The sequence below is a fragment of the Leguminivora glycinivorella genome, chromosome 9 (genome assembly GCF_023078275.1).
Source record: "Leguminivora glycinivorella isolate SPB_JAAS2020 chromosome 9, LegGlyc_1.1, whole genome shotgun sequence".
In the NCBI taxonomy this organism is placed as follows: Eukaryota; Metazoa; Arthropoda; class Insecta; order Lepidoptera; family Tortricidae; genus Leguminivora; species Leguminivora glycinivorella.
Window position 1 is genome coordinate 6,525,431 of NC_062979.1, and position 26,323 is coordinate 6,551,753.

A 26,323-nucleotide genomic window follows, 5' to 3' on the forward strand; every position below is an offset into this window, starting at 1 on the left:
TAAAAAAGGTAGGACATGCTTTAAGTTTTTTAGGGTTCCGTAGTCAACTAGGAACCCTTATAGTTTCGCCATGTCTGTCTGTCCGTCCGTCCGTCCGTCCGTCCGTCCGTCCGTCCGTCCGTCCGTCCGCGGATAATCTCAGTAACCGTTAGCACTAGAAAGCTGAAATTTGGTACCAATATGTATTTCAATCACGCCGACAAAGTGCAAAAATAAAAAATGGAAAAAAATGTTTTATTAGGGTACCCCCCCTACATGTAAAGTGGGGGCTGATTTTTTTTTTCGTTCCAACCCCAACGTGTGATATATTGTTGAATAGGTATTTAAAAATGAATAAGGGTTTACTAAGATGGTTTTTTGATAATATTAGTATTTTCGGAAATAATCGCTCCTAAAGAAAAAAAAAGTGCGCCCCCCCCCCTCTAACTCTTGAACCGTATGTTTAAAAAATATGAAAAAAATCACAAAAGTAGAACTTTATAAAGACTTTCTAGGAAAATTATTTTCAACTTGATAGGTTCAGTAGTTTTTGAGAAAAATACGGAAAACTCGGAACCCTACATTGAGCGTGGCCCGACACGCTCTTGGCCGGTTTTTTTTTTATATTAATTACCTTTTAAAATGAGTATACGTGGTGTGTATTCAAAGTTTGGACCATGAGAGGAAGGATTTCCAAGAACGACTTTTTCAGTTATGAAGATGACGATGATGACTATCATTATAAAAAATCTGATTTCGATAATATTTACCCCTTATTCATAAACGTACTCTAAAGTTATCAAGCCGATAGAGTTCGTTTGTCCCTTTCCGACGTATTGGTGTGATAGAAAAGGACAAACGAACTTTAACAGCTTGATAACTTTAGAGTAAGTACGTTTAATGAATAAGGGGGCTAATCTTGAAAATCATCCAACACTCAGTTCTTGTAGATGCAGGTAGAAAGTACTTCACTGTTAAAGGCAAAATCCAAAGAAAATAATAAGCTCACAGCATTTTTGTTTTCTTTCTACAAAATTGAAATTACATGTAAATTTCCTATCACAGGTAATATTTTCGCCAAAAATATTCCCTACAACACCTGAATTCTTATAACGCCATAGCAAGGACGGGAAATTGGACATAAAAAGGGAAACACAGCAAAAAAGCGGCACAAGTAAAAAGCTTACAACGGCAACCAGACTATCATACATTGGAAATAGTAGATTGAATCACAAAGGAACATTTTTTTGTTATACTACGTCGGTGACAAACAAGCATACGGTCCGCCTGATGGAAAGCGGTCACCATAACCTATGGACGCCTGGAAAACAAGGAGTGTCACATGCGCGTTGCCAACCCATTAGAAACCTGTACGCTTTTGCTGTGTTAAGTACACAGCAAAAAGGAGTGTACAAGTTCCAAGAAGGGTTCGGATTGCCGACGACTCAAAGGACAAGAGACGGAACAAATTAGTTCCGTAGGTCCTTCCGTCACCAGCACACCGCACCCTCGTTGAGCTCTAGCAGCCTTACGCCGCGTCTTGCGTGAGCGACGAACCCGCGACGGCGACGCGATGCGATGCGATGCGACGAAATCAAACCTTCTATCTCTATGGACTTGTCTTAGGTGGGCGACGGAACGCGACGGCGATGCGACGCGACGAACTGGCGATGAACATGCGAATGTTAAGCGACGCGATGCGACGCGATGCGATCAAACCGCTGTGTTCATATGGGAGTGTCTTGCGTAAGCGACGGCCCGCGACGGCCCGCGACGGCGATGCGACGCGATGCGATGGCGATGGGCGCGCGATCAAGCTATTTGATTTTTAGAAGCAAATTCAATACGTAGAGAGGTCGGACTAGAGAAATAACGATTGATTACTAGTCTCACATTTCATTCTTTATATTTTCTTATAATAAAAATTCGCTGCGGGTTGCCGTGGCACCATGCTGAGTGAGGGTCCTATTTAGCGTCCATTGTATGTTTTGTTTGCATGCCTTCTTCTTTTTGTGTGTACCATGTTGTGACGTTAAATAAATGAATTCTATTCTATTCTATTCTATTCTATTCTAAAATATTCAAATTAACATAAGTTGACCAAAGGAGTAATGTGCCTAAAAAGTAAGGAAATTACAACTTTTGTAACTTGTATTGACAGCCTTTGATTATGTGCACGGTGATACGAGATTGTCTGCGTAAAATATTAAAATTTAAGTGTGAACTAAAAATATGAAACACTAGTGCGATGACCTTACGATATATGTACTAGCACTTGACTTTGGTGAATAGGATCACAAAATTAACTAGTTATAACAACGGGCTCGTAGCCTAGCGGTTTCGACGTCTGGACGCCCCGCTAGCGGTGTGAGTTCGAACCTCGGCTGAGGCGTGCTTTTGCAGTTTTATTTTTGTTTCTTTTATTTTCTATTATTTGATTGTTTACTTTTTTCTTTCTGTGAGAATCTTCATTCTTATTTTTATTTTATTTTTAATAACTCCGGCTTTTATACTAACAGGAAAGGTACCCATACAAAAAAAATATAATTAGACTACTCTTTAAGGGGCGTTCATTGTAATTCCTGCGATTCCTGCATTTATTGTAACTCTTAAATAATAATATTATCCTAAACCAGAACTTCTTGTTGCTATATAAAAAAAATACATATAAGACATACCTTTGTGTCGATAGATATTTTTCAGTACAGATGGTCGTTATTTTACGCACTAGTTCGAGAAGTGGTTCATTATATAACAGGTCGAAACTTCGGAGGCTCATCTGTACTGAAAAACGTCGTACGATACACGTGCGAAAAGGAAATTCGTAACTCGTGTCGATTTAAAACACTCCCTTCGGTCGTGTTTTAATTTATCGCCACTCGTTTCGAACTTCCTTTTTACGCACTTGTATCGTAATGTACTATTTTAAAGCACATAAAATTCGAATAAAATACACTGCTGACACGGGCCCGCTCACTGCTCAGTTCAGTCTGCGCCCAGCGCTCATAGACAGTGGACCTACGTTCGATAGTCCGGCGCACCGTGCTCTCGTAAGCGTAAGCAGCTAGATAGTTCTGAGAAGTGCTGTATAGGTACTGCGACTAAACAAATCTTGATCCTGTTGGTGGCAAACAGGCATACGGTGCACCTGATTTTTACACATGCAATTTTATCCAAGAAATTTTACTTGAAATCTGATGAGAGTTTGAATTATTATTATATTTCGGGACCAGGGGACCGATTTTTGAGTCTCACGCGTTCGAATTCAGAAAATTGTCACTAAAAATACTAAGCAATTCACTGTTTTCAACCGGTATTTTAGTGACAAATCCCATATGTGAGATTCAAAAACCGGCCCCCAGGATGAGGTTCTGGTTTTCATGGTGGAGTCAGGATATGGTCAACAAAACTGCTATTTTACTCATAATAACTCCACTATGTTTGGGCTTATTACATTTGGGCTGATGAGCAGCGTCGATCTCGATAATGTCCAAGGTCACATGATCGAGTCAGGAAATGAATAACAGAACTGCTATTCTACTTATCGTAACTCGACCATGTTTGATCTCATTAGCCGGGCCAATAACACATGTAATTTTGTGCACACAGCTCAGCTCTTTGAAACTGTTTATTTTAAGTTACTTACAATTAGTAGGTACCATATAATAATAATATATTCTTATCTCTTGTAAACTTTACAAAAAAGTTAACACATGAAACCAAAAGAATTGTTACTAGCAATTAAATTCAAAACTATCAAGATCATTCTTGCCTGTGTGTTGCGTTACCGGTGGCTCGCGTACCGAGCGCCAACGCCATCTATCAATGGCTATTTCACGAAATTGATGAACGCTCTAAGGAATAAGGGCTCTTAGTGTAGTGGTTATGCCAGTCGACACTAGATGGCAGCATTAAAAAACACTGGATTACACTGTATGACATTTTTTCATTTCAACATTAAGTAAATAGCATTAGTTATAAGTAAATAGTATACGTTAATTCGTCGCTCAGTTTTGCCGTGAAGGACGGACAAATAAATAGACACACACACACTTTCCCGTTTATAATATTAGTATGGATTAAAATAAACATTAAGTTAATAAAAACAAAATGCAATATTATTGTGTGCTACTTAAAACTTTCCTTGTTAGTATAAAACCCGGAGTTCTTAAAAAAAAATAAGAAAGTAGAATCTTAGAGAAAGAAATAAGCAGGTAAACAAAATCAAATAATCCATCGATCGATCCATTTGTCCGTCTTTCAAGAGAAGCCGCGGGCAAAAGCTAGTAGAACATAAAAGAAAAAAGTAAATAAAAATGCAAAATGATTGCGTGAGCCGAGATTCGAACTCACGACACTCATGGCGCAAACGATTCCACCTAGAAGTCAAACCCGCTAGACCATTTGCACATTGTGAAAGACGGCGAATCTTGTGATTCTAATCACCAAAATGCTAGTGCCGAAGTTTCGCGCGATTGATACGCGATGACCTTGAGTCATCGCCGTCTTTTTTAGAAAATTTAATTTTACAATTCAGATCCAGTAATGCACATTTATGCACCAAATTTTCTTAAAATTCAAAATTTCACTCCGGTCAAGCCTTGTTCCAACTCTGTAAACATTCGAAGGCGCTGTGCACGCCCCACCGATAAATGAATCTCTGCTAATTGCCTGCCTTTTTACTGCAACAAAGGAATTAGTGCGACAAACGCCTTGTAGACGAACGCGACTACTGGAATACGGGTTTCTATTGTTTCTGTAACTCTTTATAAACTTAATATGTCTCTTCTAACCAATAAAGTGTATTTTCTCCACATTTTTTTTCCAAAAAGTCAAAATAAATTAAAGTCTTTAGACTTGTCCCAACTCTGTAAAACATTCGAAGGCGCTGTGCACGCCGCCGATAACTGAATCTCTGCTAACTGTCTGCCTTTTTACTGCGACAAAGGAATTAGTGCGACAAACGCCTTGAAGACAAACGGGATTATTGGAGTTACGGATTTGTTGTTTCTATAGTTTTCCTTGTCTGTAGGTTTATGGTTTTTTATTTATTACTTTTATATTGCTTTATATAATCAGTACATTCAATAGATAAGATAAAAAAAAACTGAAATTTGTCGGAATATTCATTCAAAAAGCTGCAATGTCTCCATTTGAAAAATAACTATTTAGTTTGGAAAGAATAGAAATCATACATTCTCAAAATCAAGCTTTCCTTTGTTCGCTGTGTAATTTTTCAGAATTTCGTAATATGATTATTTTTCTGCAACTTACACAACTATATGCAGAAATATATACACCGTGTTTTTTTTTGTTTTCCGTTAAATTCGACATGTCGTTTCGTTATCAGGAACCACCCTGTATATCACTTTTAGTTAAATTTGCAAAAATAAAACCATCGTGTTCATACATAATAAATGAATTAATTAGTGTAAGAGACCCTTAAGAATAATATTCAAGTTAGTGTCAAAAACAACAAAATATGATACTTACTTTTTTATAAATTATATCCAATTTACTAAAATAATTTTTCTTTCAACCTATACTACACTTGCGGTTTTATTTCTTGACTCACAGTGTGTTACCAACAAGTAGCTTTTTTTAAAGGAACTTAATCTTACATAGTTATTTAACTTAACCATGCCCTTAATTTAATCAATAATTAAAAATGTTGACTTTACAAACTTTCCAACAATTTTTTTATTGCCAGCAATGTACAGCACACACACTTGTCAAGTGAGGGCAATGACAGCTCATTCCCGAAAAAAATAATCACTCATAATCACTTATGATTCCCGGAAATATAGCCCGATACTTATATCGGGCTATATTTCCGAGCTCATATAACCCAGCAACCTTCAAATCAAGAGTGAACAGGCATGTTCTGGGCGAGCTCACTCCATCGTAGGCCACGTCTTTGCTTTTGCCTAGTCTGTGGCCAAGAGTAAGCCCATTTATAATCATAAAAAAAAACAGCGATGTGAGTTGACAATGAAGAAGCGCACGCGTTACATAGAATGTTGGGATTTCTGAAATTGTTTTTCAGTTTATTTAAATAACTGAGCAGTACCCGTCAACTTTGTACATAGCCACGTCGGCAAATTTTAATTGATCCTATTTTGATACCAACATTTAGTAATATAAGTCGACTTTTGTAAGGTATATACAGGTTAATTTATAATTGTTATAATATTTTTAACTTATTTTTTTTTAAAGTATAGATACTAGAGAACCTTAATGACGAAATAAAACTTACTGAAATCTCAATTCATAAAAAAAATCTTGGTAAACAAAATAGGAATAATAAAAATAAATTTAACTTTTTCCTTAATTTTTGTACAAACTTTTCGAGAACTGTTGAACTATGTTTTGCTGATATACGCAAACGATTTCTAAATGACTGTATTATTATTTTTGTTTTAATAAAGGTCCACGCGGACCTGGTAACACAATGTATATTATTTTTAGATCTCCTCCAATATTAATGTCGGTACTAGGTACTTTAAAGCCATTAACGGAAGAGCATTTAATACTATTACAGAGCAGCTTTAAATCGATTAGGTGCCCCTACTGCGTCCATGCTATTATCGGCTACCAATAACTTCATCTGCAGTCTCAGGTGGCCTGGCGCTTTAGTTCATGTCTATGTCTAGATATTAGGTGTGCCGTTATCGTAATATTGTCACTAAATATTATGGATATTGAGATTTAAATATGTATCAGTGTAAGATAGTATAAAACACCAATGTTTTATTTATATAAATTAGAGTGGATATGCTGCCTACGGCCGAAGTACCTGTCTAAGCGGGCAACATAATTATTAAAAAAATTAATAGTATGTAGGTAGTAAATTCATTCAAATAAGGCCTAGTTACCCCTCGGGTTGGAAGGTCAGATGGCAGTCGCTTTCGTAAAACTAGTGCCTACGCCAAATCTTGGGATTAGTTTTCAAAGCGGACCCAAGGCCCCCATGAGCCGTGGCAAATGCCGGGATAACGCAAGGAGGATGATGAGGTAGTAAATTCATTGAAAACTTTTAAACATTTTTTAGAAGCCTTAACGATCTCTGTTCAAAAATAAATATTCTTTATTTCACCACAAAGATAACAGATTACAAATAGCAGAATAACATCAAACATCTGTAGCAACAAACGGTCTTATCGCTGTAAGCGATCTCTACGAGACAACCTTAGGGTAGCAGGAGATAAAGAATATAAATTTTTAAGATGATAAAAGTATGTTCTTATACCAATAATATCAAAGTAAAGCTACAATTGGTGCTAAAATCTGACTTTATAATTATTCCCAGTAGTAACTGTGCACAATAACAAGTTTTTGTACCGTGTAGGAATTAAGAAAAAAAGCGAATAACAGCCTTGTTAATTATCGTGGCAGTTGAACTTGTCTCATTCAATGTATATCAGGTGAGTGTGAAAGACTTGAACGAGTAAGGCTGGCGCTTTAAATTAAGCGAGATGTACGTTTACATTGCGGCATCATAAAGCGCGCCACTTTCTATGTAGGGTGCATTGGGGCAATTTCGAAGCACAGAAATGCTCGGGTAATTTCGAAAGGGGGATCTTGATATGATGGAAATAATGGTGATTTTTATGTGACTTTCGAAATTACCCCAATGCACCCTAACTGTAAAATTTTGACATACAGATACATTACTTTACTACACAGTGCGGCAAAGATAATTTGAAACGATTAGCTATAAATTAAAACACAACCGAAAATGGAGGGGTAACCCGATGTTAACCCATATGATTGACAGTTGACAGCCCACTAACATTGAGTTAAGCGGGTGATCCAAGTAGCCCTCAAAGTAATGTCATACATTACAAAGTTCCCGGCGCTGCGTCTATCTTTACCTATATAATATTAAACATTGCCGCGGCTCATGGAAGCCTGGGGTTCGCTGTGACAACTAATCCCAAGATTTGGCATAGACACTAGTTGTACGAAAGCGACTGCCATCTGACCTTCCAACCCAAAGGGTAACTAGGTCTTATTGGAATTAGTCCGGTTTCCTCACGATCGATTGAAAGTCGCACGCTCTTACCGCTAGGCCACCAGCGCTTCTTAAACAAACATCGATAATATTAGAAAAAAAATCCAGTTAATAGATATACATTATATGTTTCAATCCCTTTTCGGAAGCAGTAGCATACGCGTGGGAACTAGACAGTTACCCGCTGGGAACTTACTGTACTAGGGCAATTAACACTGCATGGTGATTTGCTGTGTAAACGGGCCGTAAGTGTGTAACGGACAAATTAAAAAATAACTGTTCCGATTTTTGACGGACTCCTAACTGCAGAAGCGACATTATGTGACGACCGGTCTGGCTCAGTCGGTAGTGACCCTGCCTGCTGAGCCGCGGTCCTGGGTTCGAATCCCGGTAAGGGCATTTATTTGTGTGATGAGCACAGATATTTGTTCCTGAGTCATGGATGTTTTCTACGTATATAAGTATGTATTTATCTATTTTAGTATGTATATCGTCGCTTAGTACAAGCTTTGCTTAGTTTGCGGCTAAGTTGATATGTGTAAGGTGTCCCCAATATTTATTTATTTATATATGTAAATCAGAGTCTGAGTTTGAACTGAGAATCTCAGTTTGATCGGCATTCTAAACCCACAATAGTTTTAGATTTTCAAGTTAGTTAAACTGGAAACATAAGTTTGAAAATAGTCACCATCAAAAGTAGCGACTCATAACTACACATTTATCATGGCTTGGTTGGTCAATTTAAGTGTACTTTGGTGCCGGTTAATTTTGTTGTTGTCAGAAAGTAATATTTTTTTCTGCTTCAAGAGTAGGTAACCCTCTTATTCATTAAACGTTGAATATAGTTATCAAGCCGATAAAGTTCGTTTGTCCCTTTCTATCACACCAATACGTCGGAAAGGGACAAACGAACTTTATCAGCTTGATAACTTTAGTAAACGTTTATGAATAAAGGGGTTAGTATTTAAAAGTTACTACTCTTATAGACATGGAAGATCACTCTTCCAGTCACGGAAGCAGGGAAGAGTCGTTATAATAGGTACTTGTAAATAATGTTATTCATCATCATTCTACTTGCGTTATCCCGGCATTTGCCACGGCTCATGGGAGCCTGGGGTCCGCGTTGACAACTAATCCCAAGATTTGGCGTAGGCACTACTGAAAGCGACTGCCATCTAACCTTCCAACCCGAAGGGTAAACTAGACCTTATTGGAATTAATCCGGTTTCCTCACGATATTTTCTTTCACCGAAAAGCGACGGCAAATATCAAATGACATTTCGCACATACATTCCGAAAAACTCATTGGTGCTAGCCGGGGTTCGAACCCGCGACCTCTGGAACGAAAGTCGCACGTACTTACCTCTAGGCTACCAGCGCTTATAAATATATTGTAAATAATAATAATATCACCTAATAAACAATACCTACAATTTCATAAATCGTAGCTCTCGTTGAATCACTTACCACGACAAAGGCTAGCATTAAATTTAATCACAAGGATAATAATTTTCGTAAATCAAATATGATCTATGAAAGCCTTTCAGAGCAATCAGATAATCCTGAGGCCACAGTTGATCCTATCCATTATATTATATACAGTAGAACCTCGATAACACGAATCTTAAAACTTAGAAGGCGCCAAATTTTTTGTGGTACCCAAGCTACATCTTGTAGAAAGGTTTCTACTATGTAGAAGCCTATACGGACCTCTGACCTCTCTAATATGATGCCCTGACTTTAGAGGTGCCTATGTTTTGTCTCATTAAGATGGTATAAACTAGTTATTTATATGACTGGTGCTGTTTCATGAAACGAACCGAAGCGAGCGATAGCTGGTATCGTGAAGTAAATCAGCTTTCAGACAAAAAAAAACTAAATCTAAATCGGTTCATGCGTTCGGGAGCTACAATGCCACAGACAGACAGACAGACAGACACGTCAAACTTTAACACCCCGTCGTTTTGGCGTCGGGGGTTAAAAATACGATGCACTGTCTAGTAGATACAAATTCCTTAATATGATATATGGATGTAGAAAAAACTTCGTTATATTTTTCAATACTATCCTGCGACAGGAAACGTGTAGGTACTCACTTGGTGCATTGGTAATTCCAGTTACGTAGGTAAAAAATATAATTCGGATTATGTTTGCTTTCTGATAATAAGGTCAAATAATATTATTGATTCCGAAGGATATATTATTTTATTTTGTGTTAGTGCAGATTTTGATCATAGCAGTACTAGTTACCGAGGTTCTACTGTATACTTAGGACCGAACCAGTTAACGATTTGAACAACGGCCTAAGTCTGAGAGCTGAACTTAATAGATTTATTGTTTATATTTACTTTGAGAAACTGCGTTGAGTTTGGCAAGATGTTATTTGGTTAATTATGTAGCAAACAGAATAATGATTTATTTTTCAACAAACATGATAACAGAAAGAAAATCCAATAAGCCATCGTTGACGACTGGTCTTGCCTAGTGCGTAGTGACCCTGCCCTGCCTCCAAAGCCGCGGTTCTGGGTTCGAATCCCTGTAGGGACATTTGCTTACGTGATAACTTTAATCTGCATAACATTTCCAGTCTAATGCTCGTAATTTTATTTAAAAAAATGATATTTTTACTTATAACATTTGATACTCTCCCGATTTTCTATTTTGAAGTCGGTTCAAAATTAGCTAGCGGTTTAATATTTCTTCTACATATTTTACCTCCATAGCATACGTGCTTAGCCCTAAAGCAGTCAGTGGCTTATCTTCTTTACCATTTTCGGTACCTACGATCTAATTAGCGGTAAGCGGTGTGGGCCACACATATTGTAAACGTTGTATTAATTAATGACTTACTAAGCACATCTTGTAGTGGCTGTTTGTTTACCCCAATAAATAGAAAAAAAAAAAAAATTTTACTCGTATTCTAATATAACGAAGCCACGTAGTGCGTAATGATGCGCGTAGAACACTGGCAAAACGATTCTGCGTATTTGGTTTAAGGTTCCGTTCCGTAGAAAATTATAAGCCAGCCAAATCATGGTTCTAAAAACCTTAAGCGCGAAATTAAAATTCTCCATGCGATTTCGCCTTCGCCCCTACATTTTCAATCAATTTTTAGGGTTCCGTAGTCAACTAGGAACCCTTATAGTTTCGCCATGTCTGTCTGTCCGTCCGTCCGTCCGTCCGTCCGCGGATAATCTCAGTAACCGTTAGCACTAGAAAGCTGAAATTTGGTACCAATATGTATATGAATCACGCCAACAAAGTGCAAAAATAAAAAATGGAAAAAAATGTTTTATTAGGGTACCCCCCCTACATGTAAAGTGGGGGCTGAATTTTTTTTTCATTCCAACCCTAACGTGTTATATATTGTTGGATAGGTATTTAAAAATGAATAAGGGTTTGCTAAGATCGTTTTTTGATAATATTTATATTTTCGGAAATATCCTATCTAATCGCTCCTAAAGGAAAAAAAGTGCGTCCCCCCCCCCTCTAACTTTTGAACCATATGTTTAAAAGGAAAAATACGGAAAACTACGGAACCCTACACTGAGCGTGGCCCGACACGCTCTTGGCCGGTTTTATTAAGTAAGTATTATGGCTCGTCGATGAATCCGCGTCAAGGTTTAAGCCAAGATATTTTTGAGTTATACCTAAAATAAAAACTACTTTCATCATCATCATCATCCTCCTTCCGTTATACCGGCATTTGCCACGGCTAATGGGAGCCTGGGGTCCGCTTTGACAACTAATCCCGAGATTAGGAGTAGGCATTAGTTTTTACGAAATCGACTTCCAACCCGAAGGGTAAACTAGACCTTATTGGAATTAGTCCGGTTTCCTCACGATGTTTTCCTTCACCGAAAAGCGGCTGGCAGCACATGAACTCCAAAAAATTCATTGGTGCGAGCTTGGATTTGAACCCGCGACCTCCGGAACGAAAGTCGCACGTACTTACTGCAAGGCTAAAAAAACTACTTTATGAGAAATAAACATGCAGGCATAATGGATTAGTCCATCTGAATCAATTAAATATAAACGTGCCAAATTTTTTTGAACACCTGTATCCTGTATGTGTGGATACACCATAAAGTAAGTCTAATTTTCTTAATGTGTATGCCATTATTTAAAAAGTGTACCTAAATAAATCTAAATTATCTTAAAAATCCACTACAATAAGCTTGGCTTTTTAATAAAAAAAAACCCAAAATGATAGCTAGCGGGGTTGTGGACTGTTATTATTGACGTGAAATGATGAAAACATGTAGTAAATGCACTAATTTTAATTATTGGTAAACAAACACAAGCTTAGTTTCGTGACAGAAGGCAGACTGACGATTGATTCTATTTCATAACATGAGGACAGTTTTTGAAAGTGACATAATTTTAAACTATGAAGGAGGTCGCGCACCAGCCAGTCGCCAACATACAAAATCATAGACCAGAGTAGGTACTTACACCGTGTCTTGCGTGGGCGACGGTCACGCGACCGTCGCCGTCGCGTCTCATACTTCCATATCGATAAGGTTTGTTTTCGTATGCGTCGCATCGCCGTCGCGCGACCATCGCGCGACCGTCGCCCACGCCAGCCACGGCGTTAAAAGAGTTGGCGAAAGGTTTTCCATGTGCCTGCGGGACCTTAGCCATATTTACGGCCGGCCCGGAGCATTGCAAACATGCCGATATTACTGCCGCAGCCATGTCATTAATATTGAATATTTCTCATAAAACGACCCGTTGCTCTTGTGCCACTATTCACAAATTCTTCATTCAAGGTTTCGTCGACCAGTCTAACCACTCACATGCTTCCAGTAGCCAGACCTATGAGCTTACACCGCTTGGACGACCGGTCTGGCTCAGTCGGTAGTGACCCTGCCTGCTACGCCGCGGTCTCGGGTTCGAATCCCGGTAAGGGCATTTCTTTGTGTGATGAGCACAGATATTTGTTCCTGAGTCGAGGATGTTTTCTATATATATAAGTATGTAATGATCTATATAAGTATGTATATCGTCGCTTAACACCCTTTGTACGGTCACGGACTTTAATTGTTGATCCACTTCTAGCTCATTTTATACTGGACCTTTCAGAGTTAAGCATAGTTAAACTATTACGTTCCAGTATAAAATGAGCTAGTAGTGGATCAACAATTAAAGTCCGTGACTTGAAGCTTCGCTTAGTTTGGGGCTAAGTTGATCTGTGTAAGGTTTCCCCAATATTTTTTTTTTACACACATATTGCTTGCAGAAGCTGTGGTTGTGGCTACTTCGCGAAGTATTGAAATGTTTGGTTAATTTTATGGCAAAGCCCCATCCAAATTACGTGAGTAGATAAAGGATCTCTAACGCTAGACAGAGCCAGAGGTTCCAATGCTTCATTTTCAATGGAAAGCATCGCGTGATCACCGATCAGCTGTCATGGAAAATGACGTGTCGAACGCGTTAGCCCGGCTCCGATCTAACGTCAGTTTAGTTTCACTAGATTCGGCTTATAACAGAACTGCAGGGCTAGCAATTGATTGTGCAACAGTAACTGGCCGCGAAGATAATCTCGCGCCAATCATGTGCTAGCCCTGAAGTCTGTGGATGGAGAAGTGTCATAGAATGTACTGGTACCCATACCCTGGTACCCACCTACGACTCTAGTTCTCTTTCCTTACAGACTAACTGCATTTTTTGTGAGTTTAACACGAATGATTGTCTAGTTCAGGTTGTTTTCAATATATTTATGCATGTATTTCAAATTTCAACCCACAATATAATAAAATAAAATAAAAAATAAAAATAAAATAAAAACTTATTATATATAACCTTTATTGGCCATTGTATGGGACTACAATTGGTGGGACGGAAATTGTATTTACGAATTCTTATTTATTATTTTTAATTGTAATTTCATTGATTTTCGAATTGTGTTGTAATTATTGTATTGATATCACTTTTCTAATCATTACTATTATTATTTATTTTTTAATGTACAAAATGGCATTAAGTTCCTTAGATCAAATTAGACATCATTTTATTGGAATTTTATTTGAAAGATTGTATTTTTTATTTATTTTTTACATAATTGTAACAGTGTTTGACGGTGTATGATTAGTACCAATAAATGTATTATCTATCTATCTTCCCATTATAATTATTATTTACTAAGTTAAAGGTCAAGTTATAAAAGGTATGAGAAAAGGTTCAGCCATGATGTTTTGTGAACCGCCTCTTCTATAAACATCTGGAGGGCTCTGTTTATGCCTCTCGTGTTCTCGTAAAACTAAAACAATGGATTTAATGATATTTAATAATAAAAGGAAGGGTAATTTCATTTATTATTTATCTTAGCTATATTTCATAATTATAAACCAATTCTGTAATAACTGATTATTTATGTCATCATCTTGTAATTCATCATCCTTAGTGCGTTTTCACATTATCCGATTCGATATCGGATGTAGGACCGATACATTACAGGCGCCATCTTGGATTTTTCCCATTGAAATCCTTCCGATATCTGATATCGTATCGGATAATGTGAAAACGGACTACGGTGTAGTCTGACCACGTTAACTTGGACCTATGTTTACTTTAATCGTCATAATTTCACAGAAGTGACATCTTTTGGGCGAGCTCACTCCATCGTAGGCCATGTCTTTGCCTTTGGCTAGTCCGTGGCCAAGAGTAAGCCCATTTATAATTAAAAAAAACCACTGTCCATATCGCTACTAACATGGTTCGGTATGACTTTTTAACTAAGTAAGTGCCTGAATATGGAAACTAACTTTACTAACGTATGTCTACTTTCCGTGAAAACTACATAAAATAAAAACTAAAAAAATAATGCGTACAATACAGCACACGGCTCGATTCGAAGTGTGATATTCGTCAGAAATCAGCTCTAGATACGACGTGGATTGGATATGTCAGTGTCAAATTAGATATTTACATTTGAAGAAACATCACATTTGAATAATAACATAATCGATCCACATCATATTTTAAGGCATTGGTCTCACCGCGAGCTAGTAAGCTATGAGCTATCGGCTATAAAAACGAACAAAAGATAAGCACTCCCGTGTAAATAAAAGAGACACGGCGATTTCGATAGCTCACCGCTGGGCGAGTAACTACATACATACATATAAACATCACCGTTTCTCTTTTATTTGCACGGGAGTGCTTATCTTTTGTTCGTTTTTGTAGCCGATAGCTCATAGCTTACTAGGTCGCGGTGGGACCAGTGCCTAAGCCATGAACCGTCTTTACTAGCCCTGTATTTTACCGCGTTTCCGCAGAGTAAATAATTTTCTTACCAAGCCAGCAATGCAGTTAGTATAAGGTTTCGCCCAGGAGGACTCACGTTTCGTTCTAACGTTATTTATCAAAGTCATACTACTCTGGCACAGTATCTAGACTCTATGGAGGTTGCCTTTACTTAGAATGTCACAAAGCGATTTCCTGGCTGGTTCTAACGATTCAAACTTTACGATATAAATATTAGTTTTAGATACGATATATGACGTATCTATAACATAACCGTCAGTTACATCTTTTTATTCCCCACCAAGGGCCCATTTCTCGAAAGATATTATTCTAATAATATTACACTGAGAGAAATTTGCATTGTGAATTTAACAAGTTCGACTTGTTGCGGTTTATCCGTTTGAATCAGCCAAAAATATGTTTAAAGTGTCATGATTTAAAAAAAACATTAATACTTTTATGCTTGGCAACACTGACATCGTGCTCCCTTCTGTATGATCGATAAATAAAAATATAAAATAAGTGGGTACTTCGAAAAAAATGACTAGACTAAGACGGGCGGAACGGAATGTGGGGTTGATTGAGCGAGTGGTAAGATGGCGGATGGAGTTTATGAAATATAAGGTGTATTTGTGATTTGTGATTAATAGGTGGAACTTGTACCGAGTAAACTAATATCAAAGCAAGTGGTGAGTTTCATTTCAACTCAGAAGTGGTGGATCCCACGTAAAAGGAACAAAGAGGTATGTACAATGGATCTTTATCTTAGTATGAATGATAAATTTCACAATCATGCATGTAAATTTTGATTGATAGCCAAAAGATAGGAACGCTTAAGAAAAATAAATCTATTTATTGCATTTAAAGTGACTATTTAGAATTGGTGGTACGTACACTTACACTACGTACACACCTACATAGCATAATTGTGAAAATAAAAGAAAACCGTTATGAACGGTTGTATTAAATTATTTGAATGTGATATTTTAAGATTGATCAATTCTAAGGTTATAATAACAAATAAAATGGCCAAAGGCTAAATTGGTACGGAGAAAAGATAATGACACAAATTCATGTAAGGTACCTAAGTATAGTATTAGTTAGTAGTATTGTTTTTACTCATGTACCATCGGCAACACTGTTGACTGTACGTTTGTAATCCTTATTACTAGGGCATAAAGTCCACCGATAGTTAGGATAGTGTTGCTGTTAGTACGATGAATTTAGTAGTGTCGTAAAGAATATTTATTTTACCACGTTCGTCCTTGATTTGATCGGACCTTGTGTCACAGAGGCATGGGTTTATTTTGACACAAATGTTTAGTCACCGGGGCCGAACGTATGATGATGATGATGATGATGATGATGATGATGATGATGATGATGATGATGATGATGATGATGATGATGATGATGATGATGATGATGATGATGATGATGATGATGATGATGATGATGATGATGATGATGATGATGATGATGATGATGATGATGATGATGATGATGATGATGATGATGATGATGATGATGATGATGATGATGATGATGATGATGATGATGATGATGATGATGATGATGATGATGATGATGATGATGATGATGATGATGATGATGATGATGATGATGATGATGATGATGATGATGATGATGATGATGATGATGATGATGATGATGATGATGATGATGATGATGATGATGATGATGATGATGATGATGATGATGATGATGATGATGATGATGATGATGATGATGATGATGATGATGATGATGATGATGATGATGATGATGATGATGATGATGATGATGATGATGATGATGATGATGATGATGATGATGATGATGATGATGATGATGATGATGATGATGATGATGATGATGATGATGATGATGATGATGATGATGATGATGATGATGATGATGATGATGATGATGATGATGATGATGATGATGATGATGATGATGATGATGATGATGATGATGATGATGATGATGATGATGATGATGATGATGATGATGATGATGATGATGATGATGATGATGATGATGATGATGATGATGATGATGATGATGATGATGATGATGATGATGATGATGATGATGATGATGATGATGATGATGATGATGATGATGATGATGATGATGATGATGATGATATATTGGGATTTGAATAGGAATTCCGCGAGGTATTCGGATTTGGATATGAATTCCGATAGGTATTCGGATTTGGACATGAATTCCGAAAGGTATTCGGATTTGGATATTTATTCCGAAAGGTATTCGGATTTGGATATTTATTCCGAGAGGTATTCGGATTTGGATTGGATATTTATTCCGAAAGGTATTCGGATTTGGATATTTATTCCGAGAGGTATTCGGATTTGGATTGGATATTTATTCCGAAAGGTATTCGGATTTGGATATTTATTCCGAGAGGTATTCGGATTTGGATATTCCGAATGTAGGGATAATATCGGGACTTGATTTTAATAGAATTTTTGTTTAATGCAGGATTTTACGTACAATGGTCACCCAAGATGAAGGCACCCCACAAGGCACACCACCAAGTACGCCCCCTAGGCGGCGACGGTCGAGAAAGAAAGTCAAGCGAAGGAGGAGTCCATCTTCTTCTCCCAGCTCATCCCCTGATCGCGTTCAAAGGAAGCAGCGCAAAAGTAAGCGAAGGAGATCAAGGTCTTCATCGGGTTCGTCTGATTATCGCGCACAGGCAAAACAACGGAAGATGTCTAGTAGATTGACAACAGAGAAGGTATTGGATATGTTACTTACTTGGAAGACAGACAAACCTCTTGGGAATAGTAATATGAATAATGTGGTCCCGGAGTTCAACCCTTCTAACAGGGCTCAAACCATTGACTGCTGGCTACGGAAAGTCAATGAATGTTCACAGATATACAATTGGGATGAGAGGCAAATTATCCACTTCTCTCTCCAGAAGCTCGCTGGCTTAGCAAAGAAATGGTTTGAGGCCCTGCCCACGGTTGTCTACACTTGGGAAGAATGGCAATGTAAATTGAGGAAAGCTTTCCCAAGTGAAGAAAACTATGGTAGGCTTTTGGAAGAGATGTTAGGTCGGACTTCACGTAACGACGAAAATTTGCGAGAATACTTTTATGACAAGCTTAGTCTGATTACTCGTTGTGAGATCCAAGGTAAAAAGGCAGTAGAATGCATTATCTATGGCATTACTGATAAATCAATTCGGAATGGTGCTCAAGCGCTAAACTGCTCTGAGCCCGAAGACTTACTCAATTACTTGAGTTCACAAAAGACGCAAACATATAATCAACCATCCACTAGCAAAATTCGAGACAATATTGTACAAAAGGATAACACAGCGAGTAATTCTAAATCTGGTAAATTCTCTAGCACGATCACGTGCTTTAATTGTAAATCACAAGGTCACCCCTACTTCAAGTGTACAAAGCCGCAAATAAGGTGCAAGCGTTGTAACAGGGTGGGGCATGATCTTGATAATTGTAAACTGGATCCAATTAATGTAAATGCTAACGTGAAACGATCTGACAATACAGCTCAAAAGAAAATTTTGAAAATTAATGTTACGTCTCAGCCAAATGAAAAATTTTACAAGACTATTTTGTGTAACGAACAGAGCCTGGTAGCGTACATTGATTTTTGTAGCGAGTGTACAATAATGAGAAATAGCGACGCAGAAAGTTTGGGACTGTCAAAGAGTTTTGATAATGTACCAGTAATAAATGGATTCGGTCCCAATGCAGTAGTGCCTCGTTATAAGTCACGAGTTAGTTTAAAGGTCGATGAAATCGAGGCATCGGTCGAAGTCTTAGTCGTAGACGACGAATGGATGAATACCCCTGTGATTGTAGGGCAAACTTTTACGGAACTGCCGGGCCTTACCGCTCTTAAGGACTATAAAAGTCTAGTCTTCTATATAACGCCTAATGAAAATCCCTTTGATAGTGGCAGCGAGACCTTGAAGTTGTTCGTGACTAATTCGGTCGAAGTCTCTAAAACATCTTCGGTGCCAGTTCACGTAGGGTCTAACTTTACCGGAGATATTTACGTTGAGGGATACACAACCTGTGAACCTGGTAAGGAGTATAGATTATTACAAGGAGCTTACCACCTTCGTGACGGAAAAGGTGAGGTAGTAATCACGAACTTAGCCCAAAAGTCTATTAAATTAGAACAAAACACGGTTATTTCTAGATCAATTCCTTTTATTGAACGAGAAACTTGCCAGGTTAACAGGATTACGGTTGACGCTTCCCAATTGGTACCATTAAATAAATCGGATATTAAGGTAGGGCCTGAGCTTGATGACGCGCAAAGGGACAGACTCTATTCAATGTTACAAGACTATCGTGATTGTTTCGCTTCCAGCTTGAGTGAGATCGGCTGTGCAGTTGATATGGAGATGAAGATAGAACTAACAGATAATAAACCAATCATATATCGTCCCTACCGCCTATCTCACTCCGAGCGAGAACAGGTCAGGGAGACTATAAATGAACTTTTGCAAAACGACATTATTGAGGATTCTAATTCTGATTACTCGAGCCCTATCCTAATGGTGAAGAAGAAGACAGGGGAACAAAGGCTCTGTGTTGATTTTAGGGCCCTTAACAACAAAACTGTGAAGGACCGTTTCCCCTTGCCCGTCATCGATGATCAGATATCGAATCTTAGTGGCAATAAATATTTCACGACCCTTGACCTAGCATCAGGTTACTACCAAGTCCCTATGGCTGATTGTAGTAAACATCTTACCGGATTCGTCACTCCAGACGGCCATTACCAGTTCAAAAGAATGCCTTTTGGGTTGGCAAATGCACCCGCTGTTTTCCAAAGAATGATTAATAAGATCTTGGGGAACAAGCGGTTTGAATATGCATTGGCTTACCTTGACGATGTTCTTATACCATCTAAGAGCACTGAAGAGATGTTGGAGCGGTTGGAAGAGGTTTTGAAGCTTTTGCGGCAGTTTGGCTTGACGTTAAAGCTTTCAAAATGTCGTTTCTTCGACACTCAAGTCAGCTATCTCGGATATGACATTACCGCGGAAGGGATACAGCCCGGCGAAGCCAAGGTGTTGGCGGTAAAAGAGTTCCCTAAGCCCTGCAATGTACACGAAATTCGTCAATTCCTTGGTTTAACCGGTTATTTTCGGAAATTTATAAAGGGATATGGCGAAATTGCTCGCCCTTTAACTATGTTGTTGCGAAAAGAGGCCACGTGGCAGTGGTCAGATTTAGAGCAAAAAGCATTTTGTACACTGAAGGAAATGCTTGTGAGTAGACCGATCTTAGCACTTTATGACCCAAAACTCGAAACCGAGTTACATACCGACGCCAGTGCTCTGGGAATTGGAGGTATTCTAATGCAGTGGCAGAATGATACTCGCACCCTGAAGCCTGTCGCTTATTTTAGTCGACAGACTACCCAGGAGGAGAAGCATCTGCACTCCTATGAACTAGAGACATTGGCTGTCGTCTGTTCGTTAAAAAAATTTAGAGTGTACCTGCTGGGTATCCACTTTAAGATTTATACTGATTGTGCTGCTTTACGGACCACCTTAACCAAGAGGGATCTAATCCCTCGGATAGCTAGGTGGTGGTTGCAAATAAGCGAGTACAATTTCGACATTGAATATCGCCCAGGTGTTCAGATGTCCCATGTGGACGCTTTAAGCCGCAACACGAACCTACCATCGGAACCAGAGGACAATCCTTGCGTCAATATATACAAAATAACGCAAGAAAATTGGTTATTATCCTTACAAATAGCTGACCCAGATATATCCCGAATACTAAAAATTCTGAAACCTGAAGACGATCAAGAATGTAAAGACGTCCGTAAAAATTACGTGGTTAAAAATCATGCTGTATATCGAAAGTTAGATGATCAGCTACTGTTAGTTGTCCCACGTAGCGCACGATGGCAGATATGTCGTGCTAATCACGACGATATAGGTCATCTGGGCTATGCTAAGACGCTCGAAAAGATTAAATCCCAGTATTGGTTTCCAAAGTTACGGAAATTCGTTAAGAAATATGTCTCGGCGTGCATCGAGTGCGCGTACAATAAAGACTCGGCATCAAAACAAAAATCGGGTCATTTGCATCCGATTGAAAAGGTTCCGGTGCCATTTCATACATTGCACATGGACCATGTTGGTCCATTTGTAAAGAGCAAGGACGGTAATTCCTACATATTAACGATAGTTGACGCATTTACTAAATACGTTTTTGTACGGGCAGTTAGAGACGTCAAAACTAAAACTACCGTCAGAACACTAGACAAATTGTTCTATGACTTTAATCCACCGGCAAGAATAATAACCGACAGAGGTTGTTCTTTTACATCAGCTGCGTTCAAAACGTATTGCGATGGACTTGGAATAAAGCACATTTTAAACGCGGTTGCTTGTCCCAGAGCTAATGGCCAAGCAGAAAGATTTAACCAAACAATTCTGAATTCTTTAGCTGCACAGAACTGTTTTGGCCATGAGCGTGACTGGGACAAGTGCCTAGGAAAAATTCAATGGGGCATTAATAACACGATTAATGCGTCCACACAAAAATCTCCAGCTGAAGCAATGTTTGGCTTAAAAATGCGGGACATTTTGACAAACAAACTTGATATACAAAACGAAGTAGACCGTTCAGATTTAGTTGAAGTCAGAAGTTCTATTAGTAGTAATATTGAGAGAGGACAAACTAAAATGAAATTGAGATATGATAAAAACCGGTTGCCTGCAACTAGCTATGCCGTAGGAGACTTAGTAAAGATCTCGCGGAATAATTTCGACAATAATGGTAAAAGCACAAAATTATTGTCTAAATTTGTAGGCCCTTACAAAATTACAGAAACACTTGGCAATGATCGATATAGGATAACAGACGTTCCGGGGTTTACAAAAAAAGGGAAACTCTATAAGACTGTCATAGCAGCTGACAGGATTAGACCTTGGATACATATCAAAACTCTTGAATTACATGACAGTGATGAAAGCCAAGATAACAGTAGTAGCGGTAGTAACTAATCATTAACATTGTAAACTCCTTACGAATACAAATATGTCGTTGATATGTGTAATTAAGTAGTAATTTAATATGTAAGTAACTTTGAGAGTTCTTATGAACATAGGTATTATTGTTTGTTTCTTTTTTTTTTCTTTTTCTGTTTTGTGACAATAATAATCTAAAGCAGAGTGTCATGATTTTTGGTAAATATGATGTCGTGCGCCAGGAGGCAGCACGATGCCGGATGGCCGAGTGTCATGATTTAAAAAAAACATTAATACTTTTATGCTTGGCAACACTGACATCGTGCTCCCTTCTGTATGATCGATAAATAAAAATATAAAATAAGTGGGTACTTCGAAAAAAATGACTAGACTAAGACGGGCGGAACGGAATGTGGGGTTGATTGAGCGAGTGGTAAGATGGCGGATGGAGTTTATGAAATATAAGGTGTATTTGTGATTTGTGATTAATAGGTGGAACTTGTACCGAGTAAACTAATATCAAAGCAAGTGGTGAGTTTCATTTCAAAAACAATATGTGTCAGGTTGTTTTTATAAAATCGACTTGTTGATTCAAATATATTGCCGATTCAAATGACAAGTAGCTTGTTGTTTGAACCAAAGAGCACGTAGGCGCTATTTTAACCAAAAAACTTGTTGAACGAACATGAAAACTGGTTGTATTTTCTCTCAGTGTAGTGTGTTGCCATAACAACCCATATGATTTGACAGTTCATGGACTAATAATATTAGTCTAATGTCGTTCGGTAAATAGGCCCCAAGATGTTGTGCATATTTCCGTAGGAAACAAAATAATAACTCGGCCAAATTTAGTGGGTTATGTTTGGTAGGTTATGAACCTTACAACGTGTTTTTAATTAAATTTCGACGTTCTTCACTGAGTCATTGCAGATTCGTTGCCGTCTTTTTAATAAAAATGTCAGAGACACCCAATAAACACCGTTTTGAATCACCTGCGAGGCGACATCTATGTTGTTTATATTTCTATATTAAAAGACATTAGATTGACCAATATCCAGAGACTTTTGTTGTAGTCAATAGAAATTGGAAATATATAGAAGTTCTGTCTAATATATAAGCCCTGTGACCGAAATGGCACTACACCGTGAAATTATATTACCATAAATATAATACAAAGAGCGTATAAATTTTCGCCCGACAATGTTTTTTTCATACATAATTCACAAGAACTAGTTCTTCATTTTCTTTACCGGGTAATAAGAAAAATAAAAAGAAAATTGCTTCCTTGCGACCTTTTAATTTTAGACTTTTGGATTTCACAGCTTCGATATTAATTATATTGATTTAAACTAACACGATCTTCACTCATATTATTAAATTAAAACGGGACTTAATCGCGTAAAACTTACGTTTATATTTAACCCGACGTTTCGGACATGACATTATGTCCATCTTCTAGATGTACGAGTTTTTCGAACTACCCGCACTTGATTGTCATTAGTCACTTTTACGCTATGGTTGCCACTTTGCCTACATACAACACTCACGACATCCGATGGTATGAGACCGGAAGTTTTCTCACGTTTGCACTTGCTAATCAACGGATTCCACGACGATGAAATCCCTTACCCTTCATTGATATTAATTGTTAAGCTAATAAGTTTAATATTGAAACAATAAAAACTAAAAAAAACTATCTGACCTGAAATAGATACCATACACTAAAGAAAAAGCGATCAAGCCCACTCGTAATCCTGCAAAAGGATTCATATAGGAGGTGCAAGCACAAATTGCTCGCCCTTAGAGTTGGTCAAAGGCGCCTAGCCTTCAGAGACAACATACACTAGAGACGACGGGTACCTCGGCGGTCGGGGTGGTGTAGCGGTCGAACACGTCAGCCGCGATAGCTGGAGACCCGGGTTGATTCCCGGCTTCGCCACCAGTGGGCTTGATCGCTTTTTCTTTAGTGTATACTTGTATAGTATCTATTTCAGTTTATAATTTATATATAGTAGTGTTACTACTTTAAAAATACAAATCAAAAATATTTAATAAAATAATTTGATTTGTTCCCTACATCGAAAAATTATCTGTAGAGAAACTTTTTATTACGTAGTTTAACTTCGATTTACAGTGTTTCTCTCTTTGTTTTGCTCCGACCCACACCTGCCCTGTCTAAGACGAAAGTAAGAGAATCTCATAGTGATAGGTACGAGTAATTTAGATTTATTATTGTATGCAATTCAGTGAATAGGTATCCAGTCGCTTTTCGGTGAAGGAAAACATCGTGACGAAACCGGACTAATTCCAATAAGGCCTAGTTACCCTTCGGGTTGGAAGGTCAGATGGCAGTCGCTTTCGCAAAACTAGTGCCTACGCCAAATCTTGAGATTAGTTGTCAATGCGGACCCCAGGCTCCCATAAGCCGTGGAAAATGCCGGGATAACGCAGGCATCTTCTGGGCGAGCTCACTCCATCGTAGGCCACGTCTTTGCCTTTGGCTAGTCTGTGGTCAAGAGTAAGCCCTTTCATAACAAAAAAACCGGCCAAGAGCGTGTCGGGTTCCGTAGTTTTCCGTATTTTTCTCAAAAACTACTGAACCTATCAAGTTCAAAACAATTTTCCTAGAAAGTCTTTATAAAGTTCTACTTTTGTGATTTTTTTCATATTTTTTAAACATATGGTTCAAAAGTTAGAGGGGGGACGCACTTTTTTTTCCTTTAGGAGCGATTATTTCCGAAAATATTAATATTATCAAAAAAGGATCTTAGTAAACCCATATTCATTTTTTAATACCTATCCTACAATATATCACACGTTGGGGTTAGAATGAAAAAAAATATCAGCCCCCACTTTACATGTAGGGGGGGTACCCTAATAAAACATTTTTTTCCATTTTTTATTTTTGCACTTTGTTGGCGTGATCGATATACATATTGGTACCAAATTTCAGCTTTCTAGTGCTTACGGTTACTGAGATTATCCGCGGACGGACGGACGGACAGACATGGCGAAACTATAAGGGTTCCTAGTTGACTATGGAACCCTAAAAAAGGAGGATGAATGATGATGATGATGATGCAATTCAGTGAATTTGTTACCTTCGAATAATTTTACTGAATCTAGATATGATATTAAACAAACTTGTCATCGATATCTTATGTATTAAAGATCCCATAGATTATCAGTTCCCTTTTCGCAAACATTACTTTCTGCCAATACCGAATAACAAGCAGAAATTGTTAGATTAGCGTCAGTAGGTGTGCACCCGATTCCAACGGAGGCAATTTTTCAATCAATCCGTCGATGTCTTCCGCCCGATTGCCTCGTCTAGTGATAAAGTGATGTATGGGAAATCTGTTTTATTTCTTGCGAGGAACCAATTTGTCAAGTAAATTGCAATTGACGAGTTTCTGCTCCAGTTCGCGTTGATTGGAGGTTAAAGTTTTATCAATTTTGAGGTTTAAAGCGATTTTGTAAAAGCAGGTATGATAATCTAGGTTTTAAACATAAATGGGGCGTTAAAGGGCAATCGCGGCAAGGGAAAAAGAGTTGACACTCAAACAAATTGCGAAGAGAATAAATAAATAAAAATACTGATATATTCGCTAAGGTATGCAGACTTTTTTTGTAATTTGCTGGTACTAGCATAGTTATTAGTTTAAGTATTTGCCAATCTATCAGATTTAAGTCAAGTCTTATTAACATTGGCCTTCACTTAATTGTTTATCTGTAATAAGAGGAGAGATGGCAGACCCAACACAAGATGGTCGGACGACCTGGCCCCTATTTCTCCATCGTGACATATGTCGCCGACATATGTCACGATGGAGAAATAGGGGCCTGCGCAAAATAGCCAACGATTGGCCAATTGTGGCAAAAACCAGAGACAGATGACTAGAGTTGATCAGGAGGAGACCTTTACTCGAAAGGGGTCCAAACCAAATTAGTTTTTAAGAATTTAAATTTTTTAGATTTAAGAGCATATTGTTCGGTAATTTTTGGTTCGGAATAATCAGGCTTTTTATTTCTATATTTTTATTTATTTTAACACATTTAATTTAACTGTTTTT

At 37.9% G+C, this 26,323-nt stretch overlaps 1 protein-coding gene across 1 annotated transcript in view; it reads right to left on the reverse strand.

Moving 5' to 3' along the window:
* The window catches only part of LOC125229825 (uncharacterized threonine-rich GPI-anchored glycoprotein PJ4664.02), a 146,803-nt gene that overhangs the window by 91,823 nt on the left and 28,657 nt on the right, over nucleotides 1-26,323 (reverse strand). The window lies entirely within an intron of this gene.